We start from the raw sequence: 12,243 nt of genomic DNA, 5'->3' as shown, positions 1-12,243 counted from the left end.
TGACTTTCTTCCCACCTTTCCTCAAGATACCAAAGTTCTGAGTTCAATTTCCTCATATAAAAATCATCCATTTCCATAACATTCATCTTCATATCCATCATTATTTATGAGGACCACAAAATCCTATGACTTGAGCTGAAATTTTCCCAAGTATAGATTATAAGAAAGTGAGTAGAATTTTTTGTTGTTGTTTTTGAGGAATAGTTACTTACAAATAGTTATTCTCAACTTTTTTTTTTTTTTAAGATTTTATTTGTTTATTTGACAGGCAGAGATCACAAGTAGGCAGAGAAGCAGGCGGAGAGAGAGGAAGGGAAGCAGGCTCCCCTCTGAGCAGAGAGCCCAATTCGGGGCTCGATCCCAGGACCCCGGGATCATGACCTGAGCCGAAAGCAGAGGCTTTAACCGACTGAGCCACCCAGGCGCCCCACAAATAGTTATTCTCAGCATTGTCAATCATAGAACCATAGAAAGCAAGAGAATTTTCATGTTTATAGTATGAAGTACAAGGTATAAGATATATTTTATTTTTATCCAGTGAATTATCTTTATTTCCAACGAGCAAGATATTAAAACTGTTTGTAAAAACAAATAGATTTGAGGAATTTAGATTTAGATCAGAAGCTTATGAAAAATCAGATTTTATAATCAAACATAATTGAAAGGAAAAACTGAAATAACTATTTGGATTACTCAGCTAATTGGTTTTGTACTATTTGTAGATAACTTCAGATTTATTATATGCATTATAAACAGGGAATTTGACATTTAACATCACCTATGTTTACATGTGTACGTATATACACACACATACATATTTATAACATAGAGACTATTTGGATAACCTATGTGCAGCTGGGTACATGTATACTTTTTTTCACATCATCACCATCCATTCTATGTTTTTAGAGCTGTTCCTAATTCCTCAGGATCCCTTAAAGGGATACATTTCACCAATCTAAGAGACTTATTGTGTATGATTCCACAGAAATATCACCCTATGAGTGGAAGTCATAAGCAAATAATCCTTGACCCTTTATAAAGAAAGCTTTTAAAATATCTAAAACTAAACAATGATGGTTCAGGATATTTTGTTGGCAACAAGTCTCTTGACCAGAATTACCAAGCAGTATGAATTAAAGCAATTAGCAATTATACCTCTTTACTGTTCACACAATGTCCAGTTGGTATATTTCATTTTGTAAATGATAATAACTAAATCCAGGCAGACAGAGAAATTACTCAGCTGGTAAGTGGTCTGAACTCACGTTGCTTTGTGATTCAATAAATCCAAGCTTTATTTTGTTGCTACATTTTTCCCCCATGCTCCCAATTCAGGAATCCCACAATGTCAGTAAGTGCACCTCTAAGTTTTATTTCTTAGCTTTTGTTGAAACCCTTATCCGCTGCCTGAATATATTTTATGACTATTTTGAAAAAGATAAAGACTTTATCTTCAGAAGAGAAGTCAAAAAAAGAAAAAAAGTTGATACGATCTCCAAAGGAAAAATTTTTCAGAAGTCATTTAAGTTAATATTTTTTGATAGGTCATCAGAACTGTCTATCGCATAAAAGTGCCATAGTTTGGGAGGAAAACATAAGGAGAGAAGATAATTGGGTGATATAGAAATGAGTAGGGAAGTAGGAAATGAGAATCGATAATCTAGGATTTTATAATAAACAGCCCTCATAAATTGAGAATAAGTTTTACTTTTATTTTGTAGGAAACCATAAAAACATAATCATACTTAAAGAAAAAGAAATGAGGTTTTTTTCAAGGGACAGAGACAATTATTTTCTTTTTACAAACTATTGAAGATATTATTAAGAAGTAATTCAGAGAGCAGAGAACCACTGTGTAAGACTTTAACTACTGATGCATTAAAGGGATACCTTGACTAGCAGTTGTTGTGTCCATTCTGCAAAATCCCTCTTACTGCCTTCCGCCATATTAAACATGTATTTGGCAAGAAAGTCAAAGATAATTGTTTGAAACCAATAATCTGAAGTCAAAATTGACTCATTTTGACCACACCTATAAATCTCCATAAAGAGTTCAGATTATTTACAGGGGGTGAACAGAGTATTAGTGTAGTTGGGAAATGTATGGTTTGTAGATATGTGTCCTTTTATATTTGATTGCTTGGGTGTTGTAATTTTTACCTTGAAAGTGATTTTATGAATTACTATCTCTAATCATGATTTTGTGGATTGCTTTTAAAATATATCACTTTCTAGAATTATAACAAGATTTAGAATAAAAAAAATTACTAGGTGTATTCAGTGAAAAACTTTATATGTATTTTTCAGAGCATACTATTCCAGGTTATATGATCCCAGCTTTTTACTGTCTTTAAGCTAATTTATCATTCTCTGAATTGTAAATAATAGCAATACATAAGTATTTTCTACAGATGTGCAAATAAAACTGGTTTGGTGAAATTTTAATTGACTGAAACCCCTCTAAAAAAGAAGTCAGTTTAGTATTCATTTTATACATTATTTCATTTGTATTTCCCTGATGATGAGTGATGCTGAGCATCTTTTCATGTGTCTGTATTCCTTCAATAGAAAAAGGAGGGCACTTGTGATGAGCACTGGGTGTTATATGTAAGTGATGAATCACTGAGTTCTACTCCTGAAGCCAATATTATGTTATATGTTAACTAAGTAGAATTTAAATTAAAACTTTAGAAAGGGGAAAAATGAATTGTTTCAGCATTTCTTTACTACATATTTGTTTTTGTTCCTTTATCTTCTCTTTTGAACTTGTGAAACATCGTTTCCTCGTTAAAAAATATTTAGTAACTTTTTAAACATGTTCTTTCTATAAGTCAACATTTCATCTTTAAAAAGATCTTTTAACAAATGAAGAAGAAAATTTAGTTATACAATGAGACGGAATTACTGGATACTTTAATAGGAAATTATTTACATTTCCAAGAGATTTACTTCTCTTCATTATAGAAAATAGAGAGTTGCTGATTTAGTTTGGTTCCTATAGCAGAATTTGAAAATATATAACAATTAATGAAATATTATGGTTATTCATTCCTTTATATTACATGAAACCATGGTCACACATTACACACGCTACTCTGATTCAAGTCACTATCACTGTTCACCTGAATTCATGAATTTGATCTTCTACCCCATCCCATCTTGCACTTGCTTGCCTTCCATGTAGTCTAAACATGGCAGATAGAATGACCCTTAAAAATGTAAGTCAGATCATAAACTCCTCTTCTCAAAACTTTCCATAAACCAAAATCCTCATGGGTCCTTTACAAACTAGTCTCTTACTGATAAAGCAAATCTGTGTCCTAAGGTGGCTGCCCAATCCAGCAGGGGAATCCCAGTCCCAGCCCCAAGAATTTATTTTCCCTTTGAGTAAGGCCAATTAGCAAGTACACATGGCTCAGAACGCACCCACCCCCAACCCAGTCAGTTTTTAGAAATTCTCCGGCCTTTGTTTCATAGAATTGAGGTCAGACTACATTCTAATTTCTCTTCCCTCTTGCCTTAAATACTCTTCAATGCCTGTTTAACTTTGTCCATTGACATTTTTACTTTGAACAAGGTCTAAAGACGTTTTGATTTTATTTTTGAACCCAGTTAAGTTTTTTTTATTTTATCTTTTTCATATTTTTTCTAGTTTTCATATGTATTTGCAGGAGATTCATGAATGAACATACTACATTGTCTTGACCAAAAGTTCTTAATTTTTCTTTAGAAAGAGTAAAAGATTTTAAGACATAGTGCTTAAAATTCAGATAAGTTACATAAATTATTATTTATTTATTAAGAATAAATTACAAATTCATCTTCTTTAGGAGATATTTCTTCAAGAGTGCAACACAAATCATCAAATGTAAGACACCTTTGAAAAAAGTGAATTGTCATTAATAGATCTTTGCAATGAAAATTAAGTTTGACAGTTGGCTAAGGGTTTAACATGAGATCTAGGAGTCATCCAAACCTCTCAATTCATTCAATGGAGTGAAAACTATTGCTAAAATAAAGATCATTACTCATCCACCCTCACTAAAAAAAAAAAAAAAAAAAAAAAAGTCCTTGGACTCCTTTCCCCTGGGATAGGAAAAGAGACTAATGGATCAGAGGCTCTTTTACTCCATGGTAGGAAATTAGTTAGGTATCTTTTCAAAAAAACAAGACATTTGTTTTTCAAACATTTTACTAACAGTATCCTGAAATTTTTATTAATGATAGTAAGATTGAAACAGTTTTGTCTTGACACAGCTCATAGAGCAGTGTGGGGCAGGGGGAATGTTAGCTCTTTAGTTCCATATATTTGTAGGAGTCTCTTGTCTCTTATATTGTAATCTGAAGACTGAGAAAAGAGATTAAGGGCAACTTTACCTTGAGATGTGTTTTCAGCTTTGTTTGATTCTTCCTAATTTTCAAAACTGACAGACTAATTGCAACAGGGTTGTTTTTGAACTATTTTTAAATATTTTGCATTGAAACTATCATGGATAACAATTCAAAATTCATATGAAGTTTAAAGTTTGTACCCCAGATTTTGCCAAATTTTTGAGTTTGGAATGGGTATCTTTAGGCAAAGTTCCTAAATTTACCCTGGGGAAAAGGTGAGTTTTCTCCGCTGATCGGGGTATTATCCAGCAAGCATTTGAGGGTCTGTTCTGTTTATGTTTGAAGAGGGGCAGGTTGGCATTTAAAAATGTTCTCTTAATATTTACTTCTCAGTTTTTAATTATAGAACCACACTTTAATACATAAGATATCTAAACACCTGGTTGAATAATGCAAAAGGCAAAACAAATAATTGATTATCAATAAGGGATGTCTTGTTTCTCAGAAGGCATCAAGGGAATACTGATCGTTAACTGGAACTATATGATGGATTTTAGTAAATTTCTAACTATCATTTAATTATATAAATGAAACAAATTCATTTGCCAAATGGGTCTAAGCATTCAATATATAATTTCTTGATTAATAGCTCTGCCTTACAAACAAAATGACATGCACTTGTACATGTCCTTGGAAATGGAATTATGTGGTGAGAGGATATAAATTTAGGATCCAGAACCAGTTGAGTTTGAGTCCAAGTCTTGAACTTGGTAAATGTGGGCCTTGTGCAAGTTTCTGATTTCCATTGATCCTCAATATCTAAAGCTGGGAAAGTATGAATAATATCTCCTTACAACATTGTATTGAGGAAAAGAAATAATCTGATGAGTGCATTAGCCTAGCATAGTGCCTGGTTCATAGTAAAATTTCAATAAAAGTTAGTTTGATTTTTCTCATTTATGTATCACTTACAATCGCTTTATAGGAGAAGGATAAATATCATTTCATATTTCATGTCATCCATCACTTGCTTTAATATAATGACCAACATAAAACCTGGGCCATATTTCCTAAACTATTCTAAGCAGCACAATTTCCCAAGAGCTGTTCATAGGTGCTTTGAGGGACTTAATTTTTAAATTGTTTATTGATTGATTAATCGATTGATTTTTTGGTGGGGGTACTTGGTCAGATAATTTCACAAAATACTGAATATTATATGCCTCCTTTTTGGAAAGCCCTACACATAGTAGCATATCGTAAGCTTTGAAATGTCCTGAAGTTTAAAAAAATCATAAAATTATTCAGTTTTATATGATTATGCATATTATTTTAAAGCCTATTGCAGTAGTACTGGTAGTCCTTTCTCTCACCTTGGGGCAAACTTTGAAAATATGCTTCATGTGAATTGAGCTTGGGGAGGACTTGCAAGTGTGTGATCAAATCTGGCATATGAAAGAGAATTATATTGTGAGAAGAAATAAAGAGCATTTTGAAACAGGCCAACAACTTTCTACCTGGAAATAAGTACTGTGAAATATTTATTGTACTAGTTTTCTATGTTGCATAACAAATTACCACAGACCTGGCAGCTTAAAATCAAACATTTATTCTATCACAGGTACTATTAAGAATCTGGATATGGCTTAGCTGGGTTCTCTGATTAGAGTATCACACCATGACAGTGAAGGTATTGACTAGCTCTGGGTTCTTCTCTGAAGCTTGACCAGGAAAGGGTCTGCTTCTTAGATCCCGAAGGGTGCTGGCAGAATTTATTCTCATGCAGCTGTAGGATTAGAACTCATCTTCCTCCTTCAATCTATTCGAAGATTCCAGCTTCCAGCTATTTTCCTCAACTTTCCTTTATCATTATCTTCTGAATTACCTTCATTTTTTTTTTTTAATGGTTCAATCCCAATCTCTCTTGTTCCTCTTTTAATACATACTTGTCATTTTTGTGAAGCATACTTAATTCCAGCTACCAAAGACCTTGTGTATCTGGAAAGGACTTGATTCTAGCCTTCAATTGTATTTTACTCATTTGTTAATAATCATATGTATGTTACTCTCTGGACGCTTTTAGGTCTCTAAACCAGTGCACAAGGCTTTACTCCTGTTCTACAGGGTATTAAAGACTTACATGTTTTGTTATTCAGTTCTGGGAAATTTCTAATATTATTACTTTCATCATTTCTTTTCTCTCAATGTTTATTGTCTGTTTGGCTGGAACTTGTATTAGTTGAATGTTGAGCTTCTTAATCTAATCACCTACTAAAATAGACATGAATACACACACACTCATTCCTTTGCTATGTTCCATCCCTTCATCTTTTGACTTTTTATTTTGTTTACAGGAGAATTTCTATAACTTTATTTTCTAGTGCTTGGATTGATTTTACTTCAGTTCATGTTATTTTATCTCTCACAGGATATTAATTATATTTTAGGCAAAGAACATTCTCCTACTTCTTTATTAGTTCCTTTTCCTCTGTACTTTCTTTTCATTCTTAGTTTTGATATATTGTTTTCTCCATCCATTTCATTTAAGAATCTACCTTCAAATATCTGATAATCTATATATTCATATATACATACATATGAGTATGAAATGCATAAATATTATATATGTGTATGTATGTGTGTAAATATGTATATACAGAGACAGAGCAAACTTTACTGAAGAATAACCAAAAAATAAGCAAATATGCAATTTTTAGATAGAATTCTAAATAGATTCTATTTATCTATTATCTATTATCTATTCTAAATTTATTTAAAATAAATTTAAATAGAATTCATAGTATTTTCACAAAAAGAGCCAATTTAATGTAGTCAGTACTCAAATTGAGAAATAGAACCTTTACCAGCACCCTTGAAATCCTCCTTATCTTTATATATATAGGATGATACAACATGTACCTTTTCTGGTCTGGCTTCTTTTGTTGAATACTTTATTTATTAGTTCCTTTCTCACCCATGCATATAACTCTAGCATCCTTATTCTTCTTGTATAGTAACATGTAAATATACTACCATTATTTTATCTGTTTAGTTGATGACTGCAATATAGGTATATTCCATTTAGGGGCTAATACAAATAGTGCTGTTATCTAAATATTCTTGTAAATGCCTTTTTGTGCACAGATGCACATGTTTTTATCAGTGTACTAGGAGTAGTTTGCTGGGTCATATGATATACTTACTGCCAGTTATTACAAGTAGTTTCAACAATGTAGACTCCATCATTAATGTATGAGAGTAATTTTTATTCCATATCCTTGTTAATTCTAGTTTGGCTTACAACCACACTGTAAACTCCATAAGGCACAAGCCTATGATGTAATAGAAGCTGGGCTAAGCATTAATATTGTGTTCTAAAAACTATGAATAGGATAGCTTGTGGAAATAGAGTTTATTATAATAGAGCTTCTTTCATTTATTGGTCTCAGGAAAGCACTCCTACTTTCCTATGTGCTTTGTGATTCCAAAAGCAGAGTCCCTCTACCACAACAACTTCAAAAAAAAAAAAAAAAAGAAAGAAAGAAATCACTATTCTTCTCTTGTGGGGGACAAGTGTTCTAATAGAAATGTGTATTTGAAGGGAAAAAAAAATCTGGGTTTCTAAAAGCTACCTACACAGGACTTTCACCAAGTAATTATAATTTCAACCTCCACCATTCCATTCCAACTTTTAATGTTCCTGATTGTGCTAATTCTGTAAACCTTCCAAAGTTTCCTAGGTAAATATGTTTTTATTGTTGTTGTTTCATTTTGTTTTTGTTTTGTTTTCTTCTTGCAGCAATGAATTTCAGCCTTTTCCATGAGATGAGAAAATGAATTCACTTTTTTTTAATCTTTAAAATTACGTTTTTCTCTCTCCATGCTTGTCTCTTCTTTTGTGCTGTCCTTGTAGATTCATGCCTTGCTTTAAGTTTGTTTTCTGTTGTTGTGATAGTGGTTTGCTTTTTTTTTTTTTTTTTGTAATTTAACCTTGGCCTAAAGGGGAAAGGAGGGATCTCCATTATGCTTTGTGATCACATTTCCATAAGCAGGGAAGTTGCCATTTCTTAATCCATATTTAGATGTGCATACTGGAATATCTAAATAATTACAGTAATTAATAACAAGCATTTCTTATCCCAATATGTACATATTTATGAGTTAGATGCTGATTGAAATAAATATCCAACTCTAAATTATAGTTCTCATTTCCACCTAGAAGTTACTTTAATATAACATTATGTTAATATATCAATGTATTTATAATTTAAATTGCATTATATGTAATTTTTGGTACAAGTTTCAGAATACTCCCAGGAAGGTGTAAGAAAATCTTTGCCTGTCCCTTTTATATTAAGATGCCCAGAGCATCTTTAGTTACGATTTTCCTGCATGAAAGCATAGATAGATTAGAAATCTCTAAAGTTAATTCTTCAAATACTCTCTAAGAATAAATTTCATTATGCAAAAGAAGTTTCAAAACACATTTTAATTCAAATTAACAATTATTTTGATGACTGTGATATTATAGAAAGATACTTAATATAATACCTTAAAATAAATTATTTTAATGACAAACTAACTCCAGAGATGCATCTAAAAAATGTCAAATATTTCACATCAAAAAGATTTATTTGGAGACCTCTCGTCTTATCTGCATAATTAACATAAGTTTTATTTATAAATGGAATGAGAGTGAAGGACAAGTTTGAGCTATGATTGTATTTCTTATATACGTTTATTCCAATATTTACTTTGAAGGCATTTCAAAGCACTGCATACCTCACATGAAGTATACAACTTTTTTTTTAAATGACTACTTAAAATCTCTTTTGAGACACTAAATATGCTCCTGTGTAATCAGTGAAAGTAACATCATCATACTTCATATGTAATAATTTTTCTTCACTCACACTAATTATTTGTACATATCAATATTAATAATTGTGGATATTCATTATATTTGTTTATTTTATGCATTGTATATATTTATTATGGCCACTTTCCTTGCTCTTCCAGAACTATTATAACATAATGGATGACAAGGTAAGATAGATAAATCCTAAAATTAGAATAAATATGGCATAAAAGGAGGATCACATGGTTGAGTGAGGTGTCCATGAATCTAATCCTAGATTCTCCATGTTTTCCTTCTCTCCCTCTTTTTTCTTTAAGATTTGTTTTATTTATTTTAGAGAGAGAGAGAGTGAAGTGGGGAGGGCCAGGGGAGAGGGAGACAGAAACTTAAGCAGTCTCAGTACTAAGCCCAGAGCTCACCATGGGGCTCAGTTTCATGACCCTGAGATCACAACCTGAGCCAAAACCAAGAGTCGTTGTCTAACTGTGCCACCCAGATGCCCCTCTCCCATCTTTCCAATGGTCAAAAACTATTAGTTAAAATCATCTTCCCTCTCCTTACCTCTCATCCACAAAAAGTCAGTTAGCATGAGCTTTAGGGTTCTATAGGTCTAAATAGTGTAATCATTTTGAACATAACTACAATGGAAGGTACCCACTCAAGACATATTCCTTTTAAAACTTTAATCTGCAAAAAGTGTAGAGAGAAAAGGAGACAAAAAAGACTGTAGATGAGATATATATCATTGTCAATTAAAACACAGGTTGTGGGGCACCTGGATGGCTCAGCTGGTTAAGTGTCTGCCTTTGGCTCAGGTCATGATCTCAGGATTTGGGGACTGAGCCCTGCCTTTGGCTTCTTGTTCAGTGGGAAGTCTGCTTCACCCTTTTCCTCTGCCCCCTACTCTGCTCTCTCTCTTGTGCACTCCTTCTATCTCAAATAAGTAAATAAAACTTAAAAAAAAAAAAAGAAAAGAAAAGAAGTAGAACACAGGTTGTAACTAGGATGCTTGCAAGGAACATGGGAAGGAAGAAATAGAAAAAAAAAGACATGAAGGAACTATCAACATATTTGCTTAATCACTTAAAACAGTAACAGTTATATGTCAAGTTGTCTTTTGCCAATGTGATTTACAAGTTAAACATGAATAAATGATATTTGTCATGTTTATTTCTGCAATAATTTGAGTTACCCTTAAGAACTTATCATCCTAAATTAATTGTAACTTCTGTGTTCCAGCTGACGATGTCTGCTGTACCACTTCCAAATCTATTTTTAGAGTCATTTCTTGTTTTCAGAAGGAGCACTAAACTAGAATACCTCATTGTTGGTGGTTTTTTAATATTGTGTCAGGTTTAGCATACCCTTATGGTTTCTAATCAATGTAAAGTATTAATCAAACAAAATACTGCTCTTATAAAAATTCCACATAAATTTCTCTTTCAAGTTTAGCATTTGGAAACAATACATGCTTACCTTCTCAGACGACTGTGTGACTTTGGGCTTGTTATCTTAACTTTCCTAGGCTTAGTTTCTTCCCCTGGGAAAGCGAAATAGCAGTAAATGCCTCCCTAGGATTGCTGTGTTCATTGTATAAGAGAATCTATTTAAAATAGCCAACACATCCTCGTGGTACACAACAAAAGCTTATTAATTACCCTACCCCTGGCTCATTATTATTGATAATTATACATATATATATATATATATATATATATTCCATAACAACATTTCAAAAAATGTTTTTCCAGAGAATATTGACATAAATCACAGAATGTGATTAAAAAAAAATTCCACAGTCAAAAACTTTTGATTCGAATAAAGTTAAAGAGAATTTTAAAAACAAACAAACAAAAACACCTAAGGAGGATTTCTAGAATCACTAATATGCTTATGGTATCAGGATCATCATGGCGTGGGCGTCGGGGCAGGGGTGGGTCTTGTAACTTCAGCAGGAGAGCAGAGGAGGTGGTGGGCCCCTCACCCTGAGGCCTGAGCAGGCGCGGTGTGTGGGGGAAGGTGTGCATTCAGCGAGACTATAGCAGTGGCATACCATGCTGGTTCCAGACCAAGCTCCTGGTTCTCCTGGAGAACCAGAGTGATAGGTAGACTTTGAAGAAACAGTTCAAACTCTAAATAACCTTTATGCACAAGCAGAGAAGCTTGGGGGCCAATCTTATCTAGAAGGCTGTATGGCTTGTTTAACAGCATACACCATCTTCTTACACATGGAAACTCATTATAAGAAGGTTCTAAAGAAAGTGTCCACATTCAAGAGCAGGATGAGAAGATATATGCTCCCAAGGCCTTCTCCTGACAGAGCCCACTGGGAGAGGACTGTTTGGATTGAAATCACCATTTATGAAGACAAAGGCATGAGCAGCGGAAGATAAACCATAGAATTAAAAAACCTGTTTCCAGCTGGGACCCTCATCTATTCACTGGCCAATCACAGAGTGTCCACTACCTCCTCTCCAGACCATCCTCCTTTGTATCTGCCACCAGAGCCATGGTGCCATTTACTCCAAGGACTGACTTTCTGAAGTTATATACCTGGAGTGACCTATAGTCACTTAGCATCCACTTTGTGTCTCCAAAGTGTGTAGGACTCTGTAATCTTTTGAATAGTTTCTAAGAAAACACAATGAATCATTTCATTTGTTTTATTCAAAGCCATTAATAAAATAAGCTGTTGGTTAGCCCAACACAGTTTCTTTCTTATCTGCCACCAGTACAGGTGGTTCTCTTCATTCCTTGTGCCAGCTTTCCAGGTGGCTCTCGACTTCAACAAGTCATATCTTAGCCGATGTTCAGTCTTATTTCTCCCAAATTCATAAAATGCTTTCCTCCAGGATTTTGGTGAAAGGTAGGCTTTGTCTGTGGTTTGTTAATGCATCTCCCAGATTTCGAAGAACTACCAGTTTTGCTGTGACTAAAACAGTAAAGATCTGTTTCTGTTGTTCAGTTTCTCAAACTTAAACTCTTTGGAAAAATAATGTATGATGTTATTTGTTTTATGATAGCTATTATTCCTAATTAAAGCAGTATTT

The 12,243-nt window shown here is 33.3% G+C and overlaps 1 pseudogene across 1 annotated transcript; it reads left to right on the top strand.

Moving 5' to 3' along the window:
• Positions 1–9,369: 9,369 nt before the first annotated feature.
• LOC308344367 (golgin subfamily A member 7-like) lies at positions 9,370–11,586 on the top strand (annotated as a pseudogene). Its single transcript has 2 exons — positions 9,370–9,381; positions 11,146–11,586. The product of its transcript is annotated as a golgin subfamily A member 7-like (transcript).
• Positions 11,587–12,243: the final 657 nt, after the last annotated feature.

Source organism: Martes martes (assembly GCF_963455335.1).
Source record: "Martes martes genome assembly, chromosome: 6".
In the NCBI taxonomy this organism is placed as follows: domain Eukaryota; kingdom Metazoa; phylum Chordata; class Mammalia; order Carnivora; family Mustelidae; genus Martes; species Martes martes.
This window is presented reverse-complemented; position numbering and strand designations above follow the sequence as displayed.